Consider the following 23,362-nt stretch of genomic DNA (forward strand, 5'->3'; position numbering starts at 1 on the left):
CCGCTGGCTCGTGAGCTTTACTTTCTTGAATTAGTTAAATTTAACCTTAAACTTGGCCTTCCCTGGAGGCTGTACTCTGGGTGGAGGCAAATGTTTTCCACTCCACACTTTCCAGTTCTTTGACCCCACAGCGTCTGCACTGGATAATTCGGAGCCAGGCCGGTGTTACCCCAGGGCCCAGCTACTATGCAGACACCTGGCGGGGAAATCCTGGGCCGACTCCTGGCGGTGTCCTCGTCTGCCATTGGCTCCTGCCTCTGACCTTGTAAGACGCTCTGACCTTCACCTCTCCACGACTGAACCGTGTCCGGTAGGAGCCGGAGCCGACTGGCGAGAGGACGCTCGTCTCCGGCCACGGTGGCGTCCACGTGGCCAGCACGCCCGCGCTGTGTCTGAACCGCTGGGCATCGCCGCGCAGCCATCGGTCCGGGACAGGCTGACCTCGCTTCCGCCGACCACCTAGGAGAGACAGGTACCAGACGTCGTCTCTGTTGCCAAAGGGGCAAACGGCCCCACGGACTCCTTGCTCTGTGGAGCCGAGGGGCCTGGAGAACTGAGATCCCATCAGACACGACATCCACCTGAGCGCTTTTCCTTCGCGCTGGAGGCCTGTCGGGATCCTGGCGATGAGCTTTGTTAGACACCCGCTTTAAACACTCCCGAATGAGACACTTTACCCAGGTTTGAAAACAAAAGACAGGGCAGTGTTGGTGCAAAGATGTACAACAAGAAATACATCGCCTGGATGGGCTTGGGAGAGTGTAAACACGAGGCAGAAAAAATTAATCCGTGGACTAATCAGCAGTGAGCTAATATGTAGATCTATTTCTCCCACTATGGATTTATTATGGTTTCGTGCATATATTGGCAGCTTCCTCATGCATAATTATCTCAGCTTAGCTTTGTGAACCATATCCAGCGGTTTTTACCGAGCCTGAGGAATGTTAATAAAAAGTTCTCCTAAGTATGGTTATGGCTTTCATCAAAGAAAGACATATTTAATCAGCTTAGAACTGAAATGTAAGTTCCCCAAGGAAAAGGATGTTTTGTCTCTTGTACCCACTGCTTTATTCCGAACTGTTCAACAACGCCTGGCTGGTAATAGGGGTTCAATTGATGTTCCTTGAGTGAGTGAATGGATGACGGATGAATTAATGAATGATTAAGCAGGACCAAGTAAAAATCAAGAATGGAATTTCGGACCTCTAAACCTAACTTCTCTCCCAGTGTATTCTAAGGAATGGGCCTTTCACACACATGCCAGATGAGATGCTTTTAAGGTTCCTCAGCACTTAGAATGTCCTCCTCACTTGGCTTGTGATTAGACCGTCCTTGGACCTGTTAGCTGTAACCAATTTTTTTTTTTTTGTCAGCTTCCTGCCCTTTCTTGCATTTGTGCCTGTCCTCAGCAACGACCTTGTGTCCTAATGTAGTGGCTGTTACCTGTACTTTGCCTGAAGAAGCCTCAGTTTTGTTCCCCACATCCAAAATAAACCAACTGCTGATTCCTTGTCCTGCTTTTTTATTTCATAACAGAGAGTCCAAGCTATTATTTTACAGTCTTTCCCATCCGGGGGATGTCTGCTCCACTGGGACCTGCAGGGGTCTGGGGTCTGGCAGACTTTTCCATTTCCTTATTTCTTTCTGGCTACCCTAAGGAGCCACCGAAAAAGCATTTTCAACAAAGCCTGAGCACCTGCGACTGGCAAATACTCTCAGAATACAGAACCAGGGGCACTGATTTGGGGGACAGTTGTAGAAGCTATGGAGATATAGATGCTACCAGCTTTAGTTCACAAAGGATAGCTACACCAGCATAAGCTTCCATCAGCAGGACGCGAGGATTATTCTGTCCTCGTTCCTGCGGTAAAGAACACATGCGGTTTTCTGATTTTTCACACTTAACATATGTAGAGTCAGATCTCATTTTATTTTGCATTTGCATACATTACTAGCAATATTAACTGTTTAATATCTTTGTTAATCTTTTCAGATTCTTCTTTAGCTTGGCTTTGATGAGCACCCTGTTCCTTTTTTTTACCCATCATATGTTGAATTTTCTGTCTGATTTTGCTGATTTCCACGACTTCTTACTACATAATATAGAGCAGTTTTATTTTTAAAAATTTAAAAGTTTATTTATTGATTCTGAGAGAGAGAGTAAAAGCAGGAGAGGGGCAGAGAGAAGGAGAGACAGAATCCCAAGCAGGCTCCGCGCCATCAGCACAGAGCCCAACGCAGGGCTTGAACTCAGGAACCCTGAGATCATGACCTGAGCAGAGATCAAGAGTCGGACGCTTAACCAACTGTGCCACCCAGGTGCCCCTAAGCTGTCATTTTTAAATGTCTCAGTTATCTTTTACTTTAGTCATACCTGTCCATTTACTGTCCCATTGTGGCCTTCGCTTGAACATTTGATTTGGATGAAGTAAACCATACCAACCGTTGACGCCTTTGCGTTTTTTTTTTTTTTTTTCCTTAAGTCCTCCCTGACCTCCAGGTCATAAAGACACTTTTCTACATACATTTCTATTAATTTTTACCTCTCACATTTAGGTATTTACACTGTCTAGCTAAGTATGTTTTATAAACCCTACAGACAATTCTACTCTGTGTTAAGAATCACAATAATCGCGGCAACAAAAGCAAAAATAAACAAGTGGGACCACATCAGATCAAAATCTTCTGCACAGCAAAGGAAACCATCAACCAGTCAACAAAAAGGCAACCTATGGAATGGGAGAAAATGTTTGCAAACCACGTATCTGATATGGGGTTAGTATCAAAAAAATTATAAAGGACTCATACAACTAATAGCAAAAAATAAACAAACACGCACACACACACCAAACAATCCCATTTTAAAATGGGCAGAGGATCTGAAGGGCCATTTTTGCAGAGAAGACACCCAGACGGCCAACAGACACATGAGAACGTGCTCACTCATCATCAGGGAAACACAAATGAAAAACACAATGAGATATCACCTCACACCTGTTAGGATGGTTATTATTAAAAAGATAAGAAATATCAGGTGTTGGTGAGAATGTGGAGGAAAGAAAACTCATCATGCACCGTTGGTGGGAATGTAAATTGGCGCAGCCCCTGTGGAAAACAGCACGGAGGGTCCTCAGAACTGCCGTGAGATTCAGCAATTCCCCTTCTGGGTATTCATCAGAAGAAAACAAAAACACTAACTTGAAAAGATAGATGCATCCCACGTTCACTGCGGTATTGTTTACAATAGGCAGGATGGGGACACAGCCTAAGTGTCCCTCGGTGTGTGAACGGATGAAGACAACGTGGTAAATATACACGAGGAATATCGTTCAGCTGAAAGGAAGAACGAAATCTTGCCGTTTGAGACAACACAAATGGATCTGGAGGGCATTATGCTAAGTGAGATAAGTCAGAGAAAGACAAATACTGCATGACCTCACTTATGTGCGAAATCTTAAAACGAACAGGCAAAAACAAAAACAAAAACTTGAGTTCATAGATACAGAGAACAGATTGGCAGTTGCTAGGAGGTGGAGGGTGGGGGGGTGGGCAAAATGGGTGAAGGGGGCAAAAAGTACACATTTCCAGTTATAAAAGAAATAAGTCATGGGGATATAAGATACACCACGGTGACTCCAGTTAACGATACTGTATTGCATGTTTGCAAGTTGCTAAGAAAGTAGATTTCAAAAGTTCTCATCACGAGAAAGAGAATCGTAACTGTATGGTGATGGACGTTACCTAGACTTATTGTGGTTATCGTTTTGCAATGCACAATATTTAATCATTAAATTTTACACCTGAAAATAAGGTTATATGTCAATTATGCATCAATTTAAAAAATTGGCAACAAAAAGAATCACAATAATAGAAAAATATAAAAGCCCTCGTGTGTGCCAATGTGTGGGAACCCATTTCTCCGACATGCCCTTTGTTGCACCCACCACTCACTCTTCCCAGTTCAGCTCTGACCCAGGCACGGACTTGGCATTGACCCAGCCTGGATCTCCCTCCACAGGCAAAGGCAAGAAGCTTCTAGGCCATCTCTTGGCTCGCTAGCACAGAGTATCTAAAAGGCCAGAGACAGAGCTCTGAGCTGATGGGCCAATGAAATGAGTGACGCATTCCTTTCTCGTGGCTTTACCAGCCAATACAGGACATGGTTTTGAACTTGGTGAGCTCTGTGCATTGCCAGCAAAAGCTGGACTCTTTCTGCCTCAGTGGTTTCAAGCCGGAGGAGGGCGGTGCTTAGACCGTTCATGCTTGTGTGGTGCAGCTGACAATCTTTTCATATTGCAGTTTTTTCTCCAGGTAACCAAAAGAGCACAGGAGTATTTATTATGGTGGCTCTCAATAGGTGTTTTATGATGTTTGCACATTAATTCTATTCCAAACCCTACATCAGGATTGATTTCATCTCTGATTCCGGAAGCCTTCACAAACTTTCAAGACAAGCCCCCAAGTCCCCATCTGGAACCTGCTTTAATGAGTTCTTAATCAGCCCACTACCTGAAGTGTCTTACTGACTTAGTATTACGTGCACCTGGCTCAGTGCCTAGCGCACAGTAGGTACTCAGGAAAGAGACTTCATCAGCGGAGAGTTGGAACTCTCGGTTAAAACACTTCCTTTATTAGAACCAATGTCACGTATTAAACTCCAAACTCCATGTGTATGCGGTAGGGTTTTCTAAACTTACCCCAAGGGTAGGTTGTCTCAATATTAACTATTCTCTGGTTCCAGACCTGAAACCCTCACCTGGACAGTTAGATCCAATGGGCTCGGAATGGGGCTGAGATTCAGCAGGCAAAACAGTGTTCTCTGATGAGTAATGAAAAGTACAGATACCACCTTTGTAGAGTTAGAGACATAGTTCACGCAGCTGCATTCTCCTCATTCCTGTTCTCTTTGGTTTTCTTTCCAAATCCACTAAAAGAAGGGTCTTCTCTTGAGCATAAGTGGTGACAGAGCGAGTTGAATCTGATGAGTATTCCTGTAGCATCCTGTGTTTTTTATGTCATAATATTTCTCATTTTGATGCAGGTCCGTGAGATCAGGCATATTTCAGTCTTTCCCTAACACCCGCCGTAATGTATGGTACAAATTAGTGATTACGTAATAGTTGTTGAAAATAAACATTTTCATTAGTTTTCTTTTACCCCCAAGAAGTATTATAAGGAATTGTTTCCTCTCGGCATGTTAAAGCCTGGTCACAGATTTCCCAGGTATATTCATAACTTTCCAGGAAGTAGCAATTCTAATTAATTCTAATTCAGTAATTTTGACATCAGAGTTTGCATGTGCCACCGGGATGGCCGAGTGGTTAAGGCGTTGGACTTAAGATCCAATGGGCGTGTGCCCGCGTGGGTTCGAACCCCACTCCCGGTATGCATACTTTATGCGAGATAAAAATTCCCTCCTGGGGAGTCGGTCCAGTATTGCAGCTGGGTCTGAGTTTCTATTATCCAACTTGACACACTCTAATCAGTGGATTCAGATAACCTACATGTGACGTCATCGCTGACATGTTGGTGTTAAAATCCACTGTCTCGTTACCCTGTTTTCTAGGTGTTCCTTTCCTTTATCTTTCTTCCTGTCTTTGACACTTCGGAGCACTCTACGTGATTCAATTTTATCTTCATTATGGCCTTACTGTTTGCCTTTGAAGACAACCTTGACTGGTTTCCCTGGGCTTTCCTGCACCCAGCTGCAATGAAACTTTTCAGGTCCACTTTTCAAATGGCATCATGCTGCTTCTCGAGGGGCTCCGAGTTTGCAACAGCGGGCTCCTGGCTCCTCTCTCCTCTGTTGTGTGTTCTCCGTCCCACGCCTTGGCTCTCCCGTACATTCCACAGCTCATCAGCACGATTGCTTTATGCAGCCGGTCGTATTTAGAGTGATTCAAATTGGGAAAAAATATTCCTTTTATGTACCTTCTTCACGGGGTAGCCACCTCCTTGGATATTCACTCTTTCTTGTGTCTCTGGGCTCGTATTCCTTCTCCCTGAATTCCTCCTTCTCACGACGCCTCCTGTTGCGCAGGTCTGCTGGTCATCCGCCCTTCAGATTTTGTGTGTCTGGGCAGACCTTAATGTCTTCTTCATGGTTGAAAAATATTTTTTGCGTGATAGAGAATTCATGGTCAAGAGTTTTTGTTCTTTTGGGGTTTTGTTTGTTTTGTCTCTCATCACTTTCAAGTGTCATTCCCTTGTCCTCTGGCATACTTAATTTCTGGTGAGAAGTCTGCTGTAATTTTTATCTTTTTCAGCTATATATAATATGTATTTTGTTCTTTGACCGCCTTCAGCTCTCTCTTTTATTTGTTTTCAGCAGTATGACTATGAGGTAAATAGAGTCCCTCCCACCCCAACCAATATAAAATGCTTAGGGTTCTCTGATCTTGGAGCCGGGGTTGGATGAATTTCATTATCTTGGGAAAGTACTCAGTCTTTATCTCTTCAAATATTTTTTTCTATTTGTTCTCTCTTTCTTTGCCTTCTGGGATTTCAACAATAAATATATGAGACTATTTGGCATTAATCAATAACTCTTTAATGATCTTTTTTTCCCAGTCTTTTTTTCTTGGTGTTTCAGGCTGGGTAGACTCTACTGACCTTCCTTCAACTGCCCCTCAGACCAGAGTCTCCTGGGGAGACATTAAAGGCATTCTTTATCTCTGTTACTGTGTGTAGGTTTTTTAAAAAAATATTTAGCATATGTATTTGACTTTTAGTTTCCAACAATCTACTGAAATTTCTCATCTGCTAACGTACGTGGTCCATTTTTCCACTGGAGCCTTTAACATAATAACCATGGGTACCTGAAATTCCCTTTCTGACAGTTTCATCATGTGAGACACATCTGAATCTCATTTTGCTGCTTTTTCTCTTGGCAGTGAATGGTTTCTTCTCGCTTTTATGAGCATCTCATAATTTTTCACTAGCTGCTGGACACAGTGTTAGGGCTGTAGCCAGTGAGGTTAGTAGTATCTAAGCTGGAGACTGATATGTCCCTTCTACTAGGCTATTAATGTGTCAGGTTGAAATTGAAGCAGGAGTTGAGATATGTTTGTATTTTATCATTGCTATATTTTCCATCAGAGCACAACCGGCTTCAAATTCTTTTGGCTCTTCTTTGGGTTTGGGGTGAGGCTTAATTTCTTGCTTTTTCAATGTTTTTGCTCTACCCTCAGCTGTATGCCTTCTCTGTACAAGTTTCAGAGAGGGCTTCTCTCCTTGGGTTTCTTGCCTTCCCCCAGCGCTACACTTCTGTTTCTTGATAACTAGCGCTCGCTGGTCTAGGGGGTCGTGTGGGAGGCTTGAGCCCCAGTCTTCTTGTGCTCTGTGATCCTGGGCTCTGGGGTGTGACTTTCTCAGTCAGCCTGCTCGCCCCCCACCCCCCACCCCCCGCAGCTGACATTCTCTAATATTCTGGGCCCAGTATGGTTTTCTGATGCTCCCCCGGGGCAGAGATTTTTATTCTTTGATGCTTTCTTTAGTTTCTAACCGTGTTTGCTGTTTCTCTGTCAGTGTTTAGGAGTTTTGCGGTTGCCAAAATAAAAGCCCGGACTACTGACGGAGGCTTTCTCTGCGCTCTTGCCCTGCCCCCGAGAGTGCTCGGTGAAGTGTGGGTAACAACCCCCCCCCGCCCCCCCCCCCCCCCCCCCCCGCCCGCCCATCCAATACACTGGTCCCAGGGGTCCCAGCCCCCTGCTGGCCCACTTGGGTTTCAGCAATTCACTACGAAATGATGAATTTTAGCTGGACTTTTCTGACCCTCTTGCCTGGAGGCCCCATCTTCATCCCACTGCTTTTGGGTGAGACAGTGCTCATGTCCTATCTCTGCTGGAGGCAACTGTTTTCCCTAGATTGCGTACTATCTGGTCGCTCTGAGACCTCAGCTCTTCATGGATTCACAGAAACTTATAATTTTTTTAAATGATCTAGATTTTTGGTTGTTAGATTAGGAGCAACAGTCTTTCCAGCTCTATTCATGTTAAGTGAGGGCTGGAGCCTCTAGGATTTTAATCTGAACATAAATGACGCCATACTATTCATTGCCTATGATATTATTGTACTGATCTTTTGCGAATCCAGCATGATAAGAAATCACAGTAAGTCAGAGATAGATCTACTTATAATGATGGCGTGGTAAAAATGAGCATTTGATGTCTCTCTATCCAAAAATCCACTAAAAAAAGAAAGAAAGGGGGGGTGTTTTTTACAGCAGAAACACACAAGGACAATCATAGGAAAGTAAAGGGTGGCACCCAAGTTTTGAAAACCAAATGGCAGAAGGACTGGCGAGATACACGAGGAAAGGTTTGTTTTAAGCCAGAATTGGGAAAAGCTGAATAAAAATACAACCTCTCTTGTGAAAACTGACCTCCTAAACTTAAAAAATTGGCGGCTGCAGGGATTTATATGTAGACAGTGAAAGTAAGAGTGAGAATAGAATTTGGCTGAATGTCACTTGCAAGGAATTTAGAACTGCAGACCCTCTCCCTCAATTTCAAGATATGGGGGGGGGGTACTACCCCTCCAGACTGTGGCGGGACATCTGGAGGAGAATTTCATTGAGAAAAACAGAGGCTCACCTGCCTGGAAGACACCAACAAATTGGAAAGGTGTATTCCATGGTACAAACCAATGGGATTCTATCTTATCTTGGCTCCGATTCATAGTCAGGACTATCCTATCCTGCAGCACACTAGAAGGTTTGTTTCTGAAAATCTGCCCAGCCCGCTTACGGACGCTGACGGGGAAGTTTCCCAACCAACTGGCCCAGCCATATCAACCGAAAATGAATTTCCCCTTTAAGAGCTCCACCAAATGCTCTGAGCTTCTGGTCAGGCAGGAATTGGAGGGAATGGGCCTAGATACTGCCTACTAAGTAAGGGTGAAGGTCTCAAGTTACACCTGGCCTTCTCCAACACCACCTTCCTTGCTGGTCAAAGGTGGGGGTCTGAGCTGTCCACTGGGTCCTTTCAGATGGTGAACGGGAGGGTGGGGGTATTGGGACAGTGTTTCCTGCGGTGTGTTGCTGGAGTAGAGTTTTCCTGTCTGAAAGTTGTCTGTCTTGCTCAGCTGCTCTCTTCCTGATCATTTGGCTAGAGAGAGATGGCTTTCCTGTAATTTCCTGGGTGATAGGAGTGTCTTTGGTCCTACTGAGGTGCCTCCGGCTGGGCTCCTGGTGGCTCCCGGATGAGGGTCACCAGAAAGACCAAGCCATGATTAGAAGCTGGGAATGCTCGGCCCTGCCCCCAATTCTCTTAAGAAGGGAAAAGGACTGAAAATGGGGTGTGTGATCAATCACATCCACATGATGAAGCCTCCATAAAAATCACCGAAGTGTAAGATTCAGAGAGCTCTAGGTTGGTGAACTCAACTCACTCAACTCACTTGAGTTTGTACCTCAGTGTACTGGGAGGGTGACCTCCCCCCAGCTCCCCAGGGACAGGCACTCCCGTGCTTGAGATCCTCTCAGACCACACCCCACATGTCTCTCCAGGTGCCTGCCCAACCGTTTCCTTTATCAGACCCTTTAATAACCTGCTAGATGTGTGTAAGTGTTTCCCTGAGCTCTGTGAACTGTGCTAGCAAATAATGGGAAGGCGCTCATGGGACCCTCCAATTTGTTGCCAAGTTGGACAGAGTTGTGGGTAACCTGGGGCCTACAACTCACCTTTGACATCTAAAGTGAGCACAGTCTCATGAGACTGAACCCTTAACCTGTGGGATCCGACACCAGCTTCAGATAGAGAGTGTCAGAATTGAGTTACACCCAAGACATCCAGCTGGTGTTGAATTGCTTGGTGGGAGGAAAAAGCCCACACATTTGGTGACCACAAATGTAAAGTGTTCTGTGTAAGTTGTAAAGGAGACACGCAGGAGAAAAACAGTTTTTTTCCCCCTAACACACTTCTCAGCCCAAATTCCTCCTTTTATTTTTTCCTTTTTTTAATTTAAATTTTATTTAGTTAACATGCAGTGCCATATTGGTTTTCGGAATAGAAGTCAATGATTCATCACTTACATACGATGCCCAGTGCTCATCACAACAGGTGCCCTCCTGATACCCATCACCCATCCAGCCCATCCCCCACCCCCCAACTACCTCCATCAACCCTCAGTTAGTTCTGTATCTTTAAGAGTCTCTTTATGGTTTGTTTCCCTCTCTTCTCTCCCCCCCCCCCGCCCACCACTTCCCATCTATTCATCTGTTTTGTTTCTTAAATTCCACATATGAGTGAAATCATACGGTATTTGTCTTTCTCTGATTGACTCATTTTGCTTAGCATAATACACTCTAGCTCCATACATGTCATCGCAAATGGCAAGATTTCATTCTTTTTGACGCTGAGTAATATTCCATTCATCAGCCAACGGACATTTGGGCTCTTTCCATACTTTGGCTATTGTTGATAGTGCTGCTATAAACATGGGGGTGCATGTGCCCCTTCGAATCTGTATTTTTGTATTCTTTGGGTAAATACCTATTAATGCAATTGCTGAATTGTAGGGCAATTGTATTTTTAGTTTCTTGAGGAAACTCTATACTGTTTTCCAGAGTGGCTGCACCAGTTTGCATTCCCACCAACAGTGCAAGAGGGTTCCCGTTTCTCCGCATCCTCGCCAACGTCTGTTGTTTCCTGTATTGTTGTTTTAGCCATTCTGACAGGTGTGCAGTGGTATCTCATCGTGGTTTGCTTTGTATTTCCCTGATGATGAGTGATGTTGAGCATCTTTTCATACGTCTATTAGCCGTCGGATGTCCTCTTTGGAAAAGTGTCTATTCATGTCTTCTGCCCATTTCTTCACTGGATTATTTGGCTTTTGGGTGCTGAGTTTGATAAGTTCTTTATAGATTTTGGATATTAACCCTTTACCCAGTATGTTGTTTGGAAATATCTTCTCCCATTCCATAGGCTGCCTTTTAGTTTTGCTGATTGTTTCTTTCTCTGTGCATAAACTTTTTATCTTGATGAAGTACCAATAGTTCATGTTTGGCAAATTCGTCTTTTTAGACAGCTTTTTGAAAAGGGATCTGGGCCTTAAAATGTTTTTCCTTGTAGAGGCACTGAAATTTTGACAGTAGAGGGCGCTGGAGAGGCACTGCAGGAGGAAGAGTTTTGCTTCGGTTCCCGAAGTTCCTACAGCCCTCAGCCTGTTCCAGCTCTATTGTACTGACTTCCAAAAAAGTGAAGGAAGGAAATTGGATATTCACTGATCCATTTACAAATAATTATTGGACAGGGGCGCCTGGGTGGCTCAGTCGGTTGAGCGGCCGACTTCGGCTCAGGTCATGATCTCACGGTCCGGTCCGTGAGTTCGAGCCCCGCATCAGGCTCTGTGCTGACCGCTCAGGCTCTGTGCTGACCGCTCAGAGCCTGGAGCCTGTTTCAGATTCTGTGTCTCCCTCTCTCTCTGCCCCTCCCCCATTCATGCTCTGTCTCTCTCTGTCTCAAAAATAAATAAACGTTAAAAAAAAAATTAAAAAAAAAACCCAACAAATAATTATTGGACATCACATATGGTGACTACTCCAGGATACAAAAAGAATTAATTGTAGTTGTGGGGATCATACAAAATCAAAAAGGGTTTCCAGTAACTGCTGGAGCTCTGATTACGAGCTCTCAAATGTAAAGTCATAGATCAAGGACAAAATATCCAATTATTGCAAACCAAATCACTGATAATCTCATTGCATCGGGGAGAAGCATTGTCGTCAGATGAGAATTCTGAATTTTTCGCTGTCCAGGTAACAGTTTATGGTGGTTCAGTCATGTGCTATGAAGAGTGATTTTTCATGGAACTTTTTACACATGCCACCCAGTCTTCCTGGCTCTTCCTTGAAAACTTCTGTTACTGCCACCTTCAGAAGTTGCATCTACGCAGTAGACGTCAGGCTTTGTCTTCCTCATTATACAGCAATCGATTAACTCAGGTTTCATCAAGTATAAATCCTACAAATGGTCTTCAACAAAACTAGGACTAACATTTTCCAGATGACGAAGCCTGTAGACAGAACCTCACCAAATTGCCATCCACAATCTGTGTACTAAGCAGGCTCTTTAACCAGCCCTCTTGCAAAGAAAAAGAAAAGCAGGTAAAGAAATATAGTAACGAAAAGGTTTCACTTTCACGCACTAGAAATTGCTTTTGTAGAAGAGCACATTCATTTTTTGAAGTAAAAACCAATTTCTTTGGAATGTGACACCCCCCACAACTCTGGCAAAGTGATGGCACTTTACTGATATTACCACATCCATAACCACAAGAAGGTGTGGGAGTTAACAAATGCCATGTAATAAGTAATTTTAATTTTCCAAGTAGCCGTATTTAAAAAGTATAAATAAACAAGTGTGATTGATTGTAACGTTTTTATCCCAAACATTATTCCATTAATAAGGAATTGCACATTCTTTCTTTTTTGAATTAAGTTTCAGAAACATGTGCTAATGGCTATTGTTTTGGACAGTGCAGCTCTAGAACATTCTGAGGGAAAACAAAAAACTTTTCTCAGCAAAATAATCTCAGCTGATGCTTTTATGGGGAAGAGGAGTTCCCAACCTGCAGGTTAGAGAAAAGAAAAGAAAAAGCCTGTTTCCTCCTTTACGCCCAATAGTGTGATTATTCTACGAAAGGCCTTTTTGTTTGTTTGAGGGGGAGGTGGAAATAGACTTCTTTCTAAAACAAGCCACCACCACCAACATGAAATAAAGTATTTGGTGATAGGTACACGTTTAGAACAAAATCTTGAGGAAAACGAAAACTGAGGATGGAAACGATCGGTTCCCTTAACAGTAATTAGCTTGGTTAAAGCACAGCGGAATAAAGCCGAAGTGGGGATTTTCATCTCCGTGGAGGAGCTCTATTTTTCTTTTTTCCATCCTCTGGTGGATGGATGTCCCCCGTCGGTGTTGGCTGCACAGAGCGGGTAGAGGAGGTGCCACTGCAGGGGTGGTCTGCGGGACGGTCGCGCGCGCACCTCTCACTGACGGGTCCCGGGCTGCACCCCAGGAACCGGCGTGGAATCCGGGGAGCGAGACGCAGAAAGCCGGGTTTTCCCCCTTCCGTGGCTTTCCGGCGCGCTAAACTTTGAGGAGCACCGACTCTAGAAGCTCCCAACCCCTTAGACCATCCGTCCCTCCTTCCCGCCTTGTAATGCGCTTCCAGCCCGACGGCCCGTGTACCTGTCGAAGGAGGTCTGGACGCGTGGCAGGGTCATTCTCCGCGCCAGCACCCGCGACGGCGCACGCCGTGCCACCGCGTTTTTGTGACATAAATCCGTGCGTATCCGCAAGCCGAGGTGCCCGTTGCTTGTTTGCGCCTTCCCCGCCCGGGCTTCGGCCTCTCCCCTGCCCCGGCTGCGGGGTCGAGCGCGGGAGCGCGTGTTCAGGGAGGCGCACCTGTTCGGGGAGACCCCGCCCAGGGCCGCCGCCCCCTCGTCTCCCGACTCCCTCCCTTCTCTCTCGTCCGGCCCCCTTCCGTCCCGGACCCTTTGCGACTGCAAAGTTCCTGAGTCTCAGCCTGCCGTGGTCAGGCGGCTGCGCCGTGGGTGACCTCGCGGGGCGCGGCGGGGACAAGGAGGCTCAGTCGCTTTCGTGCGTGTTCGGGGCGGGGGGAGCTTTGCGGAGAACGCAGAACTGAGGGTCCACGGGAGGCTCTGGTTTCGTTCGTCCGTGGTCGCGTCTTTCTCGGTTCCACATGTCTCCGGTTGACGTCCCTTCTCTTTCCTCCGGGCCGGGGACGAGGGACAGAAAGTGTGCAGGAGAGAGAGCCCGAAGAGGGAGAGCCCTTGCCCAAATGGGGGACAACCTAGTGAAGAAAATACTGGCCAATTTTTATTTTTTGACACTTCTTTGGTTTTTAAAAATTAAGGTATAATTCACATACCATAAAATTCACATGAAAGTGCACAGTTCAGTGGTTTTTAGTATATGCAGACTTGTGCAACCATCGCCATTATCTAATTGCAAAACATACTCATCACTCCCAAACACATTCTGTCCCTTTCCACCCGGTTCCCCAGCTCCTGGCAGCTACTAGCTCTTTGAATGTGCCTGTTCTTGACATTAAACAGAAATGGAATCATACAGTAGGGCCTTTTGTGTCTGGCTTCCCCCCCCCCCCCCCCCCCCCCCCACTTAGCATGATGCCTTCAAGGTTCATCCAGGGTGTAGCATGTACCAGAACCTCATTCCTTTTTATGGTCGAATGATATTCCTTATTTGATCTTCGAGCTGTCTTTCCAAAGATCCTTCAGTCAGCTCTCTCAGTATCAGCAAAAGGAAGCAGGTGAAGAGGAAAGTTGAGAGGAGAGACAATTCCAGCATCCATTCAGACTTGTTGGAGAGCCCCGGCTGGGTGGCGTGGCAGCACTACGTGAGCTCAAGAGCCAGACCAGAGCAAGTGCCTTCCAAAAGACTAAAAATCTGTTTCTCTTACCCACTTGAAGAACTTACAGAAAGACATTCTTACCAAAAGAAGGGAGGAAAAAAGAGAGGAGGTACGAGCCAGCCAGGAGTCGAACCTAGAATCTTCTGATCCGTAGTCAGACGCGTTATCCATTGCGCCACTGGCCCCCTCGGCTGCTGTGTGTCAATTATTCATTATTCATCGGAATCGTCGAGCACGCAGTTGCTTCGTGATGCAGGCAGAAGTGAGTTGAAGAAAGACCTGTGGACTCCGGCAAAGCTGACTGACGGGGTCTTTGTGGTTAGCTTGTATCCCCTGAAAATAGTTGCGTGTATGAAACGGTTTTCTGCCTCGAAGCATCACGTATGTGACAGGATGACTGGTGTTTGCATTTTTCCATCTACGTGCTTGCCTGTTTCTACTTGTGAATGTTCCGTCAGTTTACGCAGCTGGTTCACGGCTCCGTCAGCCATCTCGTTTTCTTTACGTGCTTAACACTGATGCTCTGTGTGTGGCTCAGTCGTAGCGAGCCAGGTGATGTAAAATTTTGATACCGTGAAAAACAAAGTGGAATAAAATACCTTATTTGAGTGATGAATCATATGTTTCCACCTCACCCTCTGAAGACCTGTAACTCAAGACGGAGAGATACTTGCTGACTCTATGCTGAGAACAGACATTCAGAAACACCCACCCTCCCCAATTAGGCCAAAGGCCGGCAAGAATTCAACAAAGGTGAATGTTTTCAGAACCAGATTCACACAGAAGCTTCGAAGTTTGGGTTTACAGCTGTAAAGTGAAAGAATACCAGTCACCATTACGTAAAACAGCTGGGTATATTAAAGGGCTCGATACAGGCGAAATAGACACGTGGAAATACCAAAGTATTTCTAAGTGAGGGTGGTTCTCTCCCCTGAGAGCCAGAAGCATGGGCGCCGGGGTCTCAGGGTGCCTTTATGCAGACACCTGGCCCACTGGGTTCATTGCCTTGGCCCAGTTGTCACTTTCTCTTTGCTTCGATTTCCTCGTTTCTATATGATGTTTTAGAGGGCAGATGACACACACTCATGGATATTTCTTTTTTTAAATTTTTTATTATTTTTAAATTTTTTTAAAAATTCACATCCAAATTAGTTAGCATCTAGTGCAACAATGATTTCAGGAGTAGGTTCCTTAGTGGCCCTTCCCCATTTAGCCCATCTCCCCTCCCACAACCCCTCCCGGAACCCCCAGTTTGTTCTCCATATTTATGAGTCTCTTCTGTTTAGTCCCCCTCCCTGTTTTTCTATTGTTTTTGTTTCCCTTCCCTTATGTTCATCTGTTCTGTCTTCTAAAGTCCTCATAGGAGTGAAGTCATATGATTTTTGTCTTTCTCTGACTAATTTCACTTAGCGTAATACCCTCCGGTTCCATCCACGTAGTTGCAAATCTCATGGATATTTCTGATCCTAGAGCTTTGTGTTTCCCACCAGCCTGCGTTAGGTCCGGCCCCTTCCCTCCACTTCCCTCCCCTCCCCTCCCCTCCCCTCCCCTTCCGTTTTTTTCAAATACCAGAGAACTCTTTAAGGACATTTACCTACATCTCTACTGTCAGCACGAAGACTTTTATTCAAGAGTTTTAAAAACAAAATCTCCTGTTTGTCTTTGCCCCTGGGGTCTGCCTTCGGATTTTCCAATCTCACTACAAAGTAAGCGGCCCTTCTGAGCGCTAAACCTCAGGCTTCGCTTCCCGGGTCCGTGGAAGCGGTGCCCGCACCCAGGGAGAGATTCAGGGGTGCGCGGCTCAGACGAGGACCAGGACGTAAGGGTCCCAAACACCCGAGTGGTGCCTAAGCCAACACAGCCCTCTGGATAGGTAGCTCCCCGCTCCCCTCCTACTTCTCAGTTCGTGGAATAAGATGACAAGCTGAGAAGACTGCTTTGTGAGAATTTCATCCTTCATCCTAGAACTTGGATAGAAAAAGCACCACAGAGCGCTGTGAGCAGGATTTGAACCTGCGCGGGAGACCCCATTGGATTTCGAGTCCAACGCCTTAACCACTCGGCCATCACAGCCTGGCACGCGGGCCTTTGTCTACAAAGAAACACACATTCGTGCAAGGCCCTGACTGCTGCAGTCTGGTTGCTTCTGCGCCTTTGGCCTATTTACTTTGAGTGGACGCGACAGGAAACCGTGCCCAAGCCCCTGCATCAGGCGTCTCCACTCAGCACCCCCAGCCGCCTTCACCTCACCCCCATCCTGCCAGGCCCCAGGCTGCAAAATCTCACCTCTTGGAGAGGAGGCGATCTTCCAGCATCGCAAGAATCCTTGATTTTCAGACTTTTTCTACAGTCTTCATGGATTGCCTGGTTGGATTCATAGCTGGTAGGAAGTGAATTAGGGAGCTGTATTATTCATGCCCAACCTCCTATTTAATCGTGCTCTCCATGGAATGTACTCTGCCTTGTTGCCCGGAGGGCAATCTGACGGGATCTTACCAACATGTCAAACGCCCACACCCTCGGGTCCAGCATTTCCACAAATATACCCCGTAGACTTGCACACACGACAGACCATATTGTGCTGAAGTTTATTCTCTGTGGCATCAATTGTAATAACAAGATTGGGAAAAACCTAATTGTTCAGAATTATTTATTTGGATAAATTATGGCCTAACTCCACAGTGGAGTGCTATGCATATTTCGAAGAAAACGAGAAGGGTCGTTATGTACAAACACATATTTTAACATAAAAGCGACGGTCAGAGCAACCTGCATCCAGTGTTACCATTGGAAATCTATTTGTGTTAGAGCATACATAGATTTTACACAACACATCCCTCAGGATGACAGTAGTCATTTGAGGGGCTCATGGGCAGGAGGCAGGAGGTGCCCACAGGCCACTTTAGGCTTTGACGCACCTACTAAAAAAAATGAAGAGCTCAAGAAAACACTACGAACGAGGAGGTGGGGGACAGAATTGTTTTTCCCAGAGGCCTCCTCTGGAAGGGTGAGTGGGCCTTCCCTTCTGGAACTCAGCGATCGAGGGCTCTGAGGGAGGCCTCACCCGGAGCACCAGAGGGAGCCAATCGCCATTCCAAGTCGGTTGAGGAGGCTGGGGCCACGGGAAGAGGGCTCTGGAAAGTGTCCTAGGGGCACGGACGCCTGGAGTGCACACCCTGGTTTCCAGGCCCGCTGGGGAGTGGTCTTGATTTGCTCTAGGTGTTCCGGGAGAAGTGGAGAAGTCCTGTCTCCACGGTGCAACCTTGGACTATTTTTTCCCAATTCACAGGGTTCAAGTAGCTTAAACTTCCTCCTCTGGGTCTGGGAGTACAATTTCAAATATCTGTAGGGTGCGTGTGCGTGCGTGTGTGTGTGCGTGCGTGCGTGTGCGTGCATTTTATTTTTGCAGAGAAAGGAGTATTTTCTGTCTGGGCCTGCATGCAGTTCTCCTTACAGCGTAATTTCCAGGAGTGGTTTTCACTGGGAAATCCTCTCGTGGCAAAGAGCACTGGGTGGAGGAACTGTGTGGTGGCAATCTCCAGTCTCTGTCCCCAGCTTTGCCATTTAACCAGTTCACAGCTCTGCAACAGACCCAGGACCAACCCAAGGCTGGCCACGGGGCAGTTTCATTGGTTTAATTTTCAGGGCCTTTGGCAGAACCCTTTGGAGGCTCAAGTTGTCTTGGGACGAACACGGTGGAATCCAGCCACAATTCAAGTGTCTTTTGAAATGTCTGTGGTTCTTTCTCAGCTAGATCTTGATTTTCCCCTAGTCCTACTCTGCCAAGGAATTCAGATGTCCCTGAAGAAAAAAAAAAAAAAACAGAGAAAGGAGGCTGTTTGTTAAAAAGGACCCATCCACAAGCTGTCACTGCTCACCCCTTCCTTCCTGTCTCCTCCCCGGGAGTTTAATTTCCAAATTTCTCAGACTCTCGGTGTCGCCGGGAACCTGCCGTGTTCTTGTCAAACTCAACGTCCCCCAGGAGATGTTCATTCTCTCTCCTCCTGGACTGACTCCCCAGCCCAGAGCCCCGAGAAGCTGAGCGGGTGTAGACGCTGCTGAACTGGGAAACAGTTGGAAGAGAACGTACTGGTAAATTATCATAATTTTCTTTAAAGCATCTTTGATTTTAAAGTTTGCCAGAGTCCTGCTCAGTCAACTTCCTTTCTCAGTTTCAGGAAGAAGGGGGAGAAGGAAAGAAATCTTAGAAGATGGCTCCTGTGGTGCCTCTAAATGTCCTCAGCTGACAGCCAAGACCACTGTGGGACAGTGGGTCCGAATGCCTGCAGTCAACTCAGATGACTTCCTCTCAAGATGTTTTGGTAACTCGTTTCAGCGTTAGTTTTAGCGTCACGGTTCAGTATCACTTCTTTGGACGATGTAGGAAGAAAGATGTTTTTCACAAGAGAAAGGAAAGAAAACTGAGGCGGCCAGGAGTGGATGGTGACTCTAGCCCGACCTGTGACCCCTCGTGTCACTGGCCACCGTGCCCAGGAGGCTCGCATCAACTTACTCTGCACCAAACCTATTTGAAGTCAGAAAAGGAAGTGGGTGTGCAGGGGATTGCTGTGGACTATGCGTGTTCCTCCCAAATTGGTGCCTTGAACCCTAATCCCCAACAGGGTGATGGTACCTGGGGGTGGGGCCTTGGGAGGTGATGGGGTCACGAGGGTAGGGTCCTCAATAAAAGAGACCCTGGAGAGTTCGCTCACCCATTCTTTAAGGTGTAGACACAGAGAAAGACTGCCCTCTATGAGCCAGGAAGCCAGGAAGAAAACTTCACCAGATTCAGAATCTGCTCCTGCCTTGAGCTGGGACTTCCCAGCTTCCAGAACTTCGAGAGGTACATGCTTGTCGTTTAAGCCACCCAGTCTATGGTGCCTCTGTTACAGCAGCCCGAGTGGACCACGACTGGGTTGGAGACACAAAGGAGGCCCACAAGACCGAGCCAGTTCTGGAAAGGCACACCCGTTCGCCTTGTGGTCGGTTTGCAAAATATACATTTGCCCCAAATGTCCATGTGTCAAACAAGAATCAGCTTTCAACTTTACGGCACGGTAATGTGGGTGAAGGTCTCCATGCCTAACTTAGGCCGTGGGATCGGAGTGTTGATATGCCCTGAGGTGGGGTAGACAGGGGTGCTGCTGGCTGAACCAGCGGAAAGTCCACTGCTTCCGGCGGGTTCGACGGTCAGGCATAGAGAACACAGCACCAGCCCTGCCCGCGGCTGCACACTAGGTGCCCGCGTTAAATTTCTCCACGGATGAAATGGCGTCTGGAATCGCACGCGCAATGGGAACAACCCCTCGACGACACTGACAGTAGCTTCTGTCACCCTGCACGAGCGACCTCTCTTCTACGACGACAGATACAGATACAATCACAGAATAGCGAGACGGAGGGAGTCTCTACCCTGTAGCTTTCTAGTCCCCGATGTTGGCACCCTCTGTGATCCCTGCTGTTGCTTCACTGTTGTCATCGTTAGAGGAGTTTCTAGTGGCTTCCACTTGGCCTTTCCTGCCATCGTAGCATTCACTCCATGAGCCATGGAAGTAATATTAAAGTTACCGCCTGGAATTAGGGAAATGGGTTCAGGGAAGGTTTCGGGACCCACCATGCCCACAGCGAGACAGATGGGAAGCAAGACTTCACTGAGTCCCTGTCTTGCTCGGTGGGCAGCCATGATGCTTTGTATCTCTAGGAATCAATGCCAAGCTCGGAGCCATTTTCTAGCAATCCCCAAAATCCCACTTCCTTTTCCCTAACGCACAGTCACTTTGGTAAGTGGACACAGGTCCTTTTAGGAAAGGCTCGGAGGAAGAACAGGAGTGTACATTTTTGTCTATGTGCCAGGGGTGTTTCTCAAGGGACACTGGACTTCTCTGCCTTCAAAACCGGCTCCCGTCTGGGAGCTCATACAAACCAAGTCCAAGGTCTACGTGCGTGCGGGACTGCTTTCTGGGGGGACCTCTAGGCCCGTAGATGGCCTTTCCTCTGTGCACACTTGGAGAGAGATTTCCAGTGTGTCTTTGTCTTCAAGCAAGGACACCAGTCCAGTTGGATGAGGACCCCACCCTATGACCTCATTTAACCGTATTTACCGCCTTAAAGTGCCTGCTTCCAAACACAGGCACATTAGGGGTTAGGGCTAGAACATGTGGATTTTCAGGAGACACCACCGAGTTCGTGACAACACCCATCCAGTCTTTGGCAGTTTATTGCCAACATTTGGCCCCTATCACCCTGGGCTCCAATCATCTCTGGTACATGTGGGGATTCCAGGTCAGGGTCAGCAAGGCCCCCCTGTCATTTCTGGCCTATGAGGAAAAGCCACCCGAGAACAACTCAAGGATCCTGAGTTCATCCTCATGAACTTACTTCTCACAACCGGGGTGAAAGTTAGTTCCCCCCGGAGAAGCCCATGACAAATTCCTTCTAGAATTTCAATCTTCTTAGGCCTTGGGTTTGCTCTCCATACACGGAGGAAATACTGATGTTTCAATTTCATTCTGTTGGTTCACCCTACCTTCGGGTCCATACATTAATCACGTATGAATTATGATGTTTTAATTAATGAAAATTTGGAGCTGCTCCCAGGCCCTTGAGTTAAAACACTGAATTGGATACCTGTGCCAAGTAAGACTGTGTCGGTGAGCTTGTGTGATGCAGCTTTATTTTCCTGCCACCTTGATCCCGTCCACTCGAGAGCCATTCCCATTCAAACCTGCCAGGGTCCTGGCAATATAAACTGGGAAAATCATGCAGTTATTTTGATGTGTGCCACACCTCCTCATGGGTCACACTTTGTACTTGACCCTCTGGGGTCTCAGAAAAGGAGAGAGGTGGTGGTGACAGATCCGGGAGAGTATCAGCCGAGCTTAGCAAGACAAGGAGCTCAGAGAGGCCATTACGAATACCTCAGACAAGAGGACACTGACCTTCAGGTTGGGGTAGGAAGCTTCTACCAGTTACCAGGGGATTGTAATCTGGAAGCGGGGCACAACATCCCTAAATATGGGTGAGAGATGTGATGGTTCCCCCTTCTAAGCTTATTTCATTCCAGAAAAAAAAAAAATCAAGTCTTCGATATTTCTAATCTTTAGCAAAATCTCTGACTCAAACGCAGACCCACGTATCACTAAATTATTATGCAATTTACTCCTTGCCTTTTTCACTATCCTACCCTTACCCATTCCCCAAGACAGACATTTACCTTTTACCTGAGTCGGTTCGTTTGTATTTGAGTCCGTTCAGCTTTTAACAGTGAACTTAGAAAGATTTGTTCTCAGGCTGAGAACATGGTCTCATCAAGAGCAACCGTGGCATTACATTTTGTGGCCAAATATTGCCCATTTGGTTGGCATAATAGCGTGCGTCCAGTTCAACTGTGATAGAGCGTGAGACCCAAGGGCGAGATGACATAACCTAGAGACGCTTGTCTCTACCAGCTGTAAGTTTGGGCAAGCGACAGTACAACAAAGATATCGTGACTCTATGACTCTGTAAAGAAGACTTATTACGGACTCCGAGTTCCTTGAGGACAAAGACTTCTTGCATTTGCATTCCGCGCCTGGGATGGTGTTCCCTAAACATTTCACCTCCTTTGTGGGTCCCAGAAGCCTGGTAGCGAGGTGAAGCCACACGACTACTTCTACTCAACTCACCTGCAAAGGAAGAGGCTGGGGCAGGAAGCGTCCGTGGCTTCTGACCATCTCCTGTGCTCAGGCCGCTCAATCCTGGTTCCCAGAGTCATTTTCTGTCACCAAGAGAGGCATCCCCATTGCAGGGACAGAGAAACAGGTGTAGACAGCATGGGGTGGTCTTGAAATCAAATTCTCCAGTTGTAATCATTTCTTAATAGGTGGAAGTCAGATCATTATGCTGTACACCTTAAATTCATACGGTGCTGTATGCCAATTCTATGTCAAAACTAGGAACAGTTTTTAAAAAATAACAACTTATTCATTCACCCCCCCCCCCCAATTCTCCAGGATGATGCAAGAATTGGGGTCCTGGGTGAAGCCTTTGTTTGGTTATGGCGGTTTTCTTTTTTCATAAATAGAAAGAAGAGACAGAAATGCACCATAACAACAAACATTTCCTGGACAGGCCCATGTAGGCAAAAAAAAAAAAAATCTTAATTATGTGTAGTCAGAGGCACAAACACGTGAGACAGCCCATGGCTGTTTCCGTAGTGTAGTGGTTATCACGTTCGCCTCACACGCGAAAGGTCCCCGGTTCGAAACCGGGCGGAAACAACTATTTTCTCAAAATATGCTTGACTTGACTTCGGGGATTTCAACTTCCTTGTATTTCACAAACAACATAAAAACCAAAGGGTCGCCCCTGCCGCCCGCTCCCCTCTGCGGCCCGGGGGTGAGCACTCCCGGAAAGCGGGTAAGAAGGGGCCGAGTGGGTGTCCAAGGTCGTGCGCGCCCCGCGCTGCACCTGCTGCAGACCTGGCGGCCGGTTCTCTCCCCGGGAGCCCTCTCCGAGCCCGAGGGCGCTCTGCCGCGCTCGGAGTATTTGTCCCGTCCCTTCTCAGCACTTGGAGTTGAGTGTGCCCGCGAGGCCAGCTTTAGAGGGCCGACCCAGGACAGAGCCGCGCCAGGTGGAAACGAACAAACATAAACCTGAAATACAAACTGAATACTTTCAACACATGTGTATTGTTACATTACCATAAAAATATGAAAAACAAGTGTTTGTTTGAAATTATATTATTCTATTTGCTGCTCTGTTACCTGAATACTGTTATTTAATCAAAACAATGGGACCAGTTAAAAGTGGCAATTGGTAGTTAACAGCAGGACTTAACAAATATACATGTGAGAAAATGTAACAATAATTTTATAATGTTTCTGTCCTCTGATAGAGAAACATAAACTTCTTATTGGGTATTTAAGTTGTGCAGACGATGTTATTGTGTATGCATAAGATACATACGTGTAATATTTTTAAA

General features: G+C 46.5%; 4 non-coding genes across 4 annotated transcripts; 2 read left to right on the forward strand and 2 right to left on the reverse strand.

Annotated features, from left to right (window-relative positions):
- Positions 1-5,303: 5,303 nt before the first annotated feature.
- TRNAL-UAA lies at positions 5,304-5,386 on the forward strand. The gene has a single exon. It is a non-coding gene; the product is annotated as a tRNA-Leu (tRNA).
- A 9,126-nt stretch (positions 5,387-14,512) lies between these two features.
- Positions 14,513-14,585, reverse strand: TRNAR-ACG. The gene has a single exon. It is a non-coding gene; the product is annotated as a tRNA-Arg (tRNA).
- Positions 14,586-16,392: 1,807 nt separating this feature from the next.
- On the reverse strand, positions 16,393-16,473 carry TRNAS-CGA. Its single transcript has one exon. It is a non-coding gene; the product is annotated as a tRNA-Ser (tRNA).
- Positions 16,474-22,585: 6,112 nt separating this feature from the next.
- Positions 22,586-22,658, forward strand: TRNAV-CAC. Its single transcript has one exon. It is a non-coding gene; the product is annotated as a tRNA-Val (tRNA).
- The last annotated feature ends 704 nt before the right edge of the window (positions 22,659-23,362 follow it).

The sequence above is a fragment of the Panthera tigris genome, chromosome B2 (assembly GCF_018350195.1).
Source record: "Panthera tigris isolate Pti1 chromosome B2, P.tigris_Pti1_mat1.1, whole genome shotgun sequence".
Taxonomy (NCBI): domain Eukaryota; kingdom Metazoa; phylum Chordata; class Mammalia; order Carnivora; family Felidae; genus Panthera; species Panthera tigris.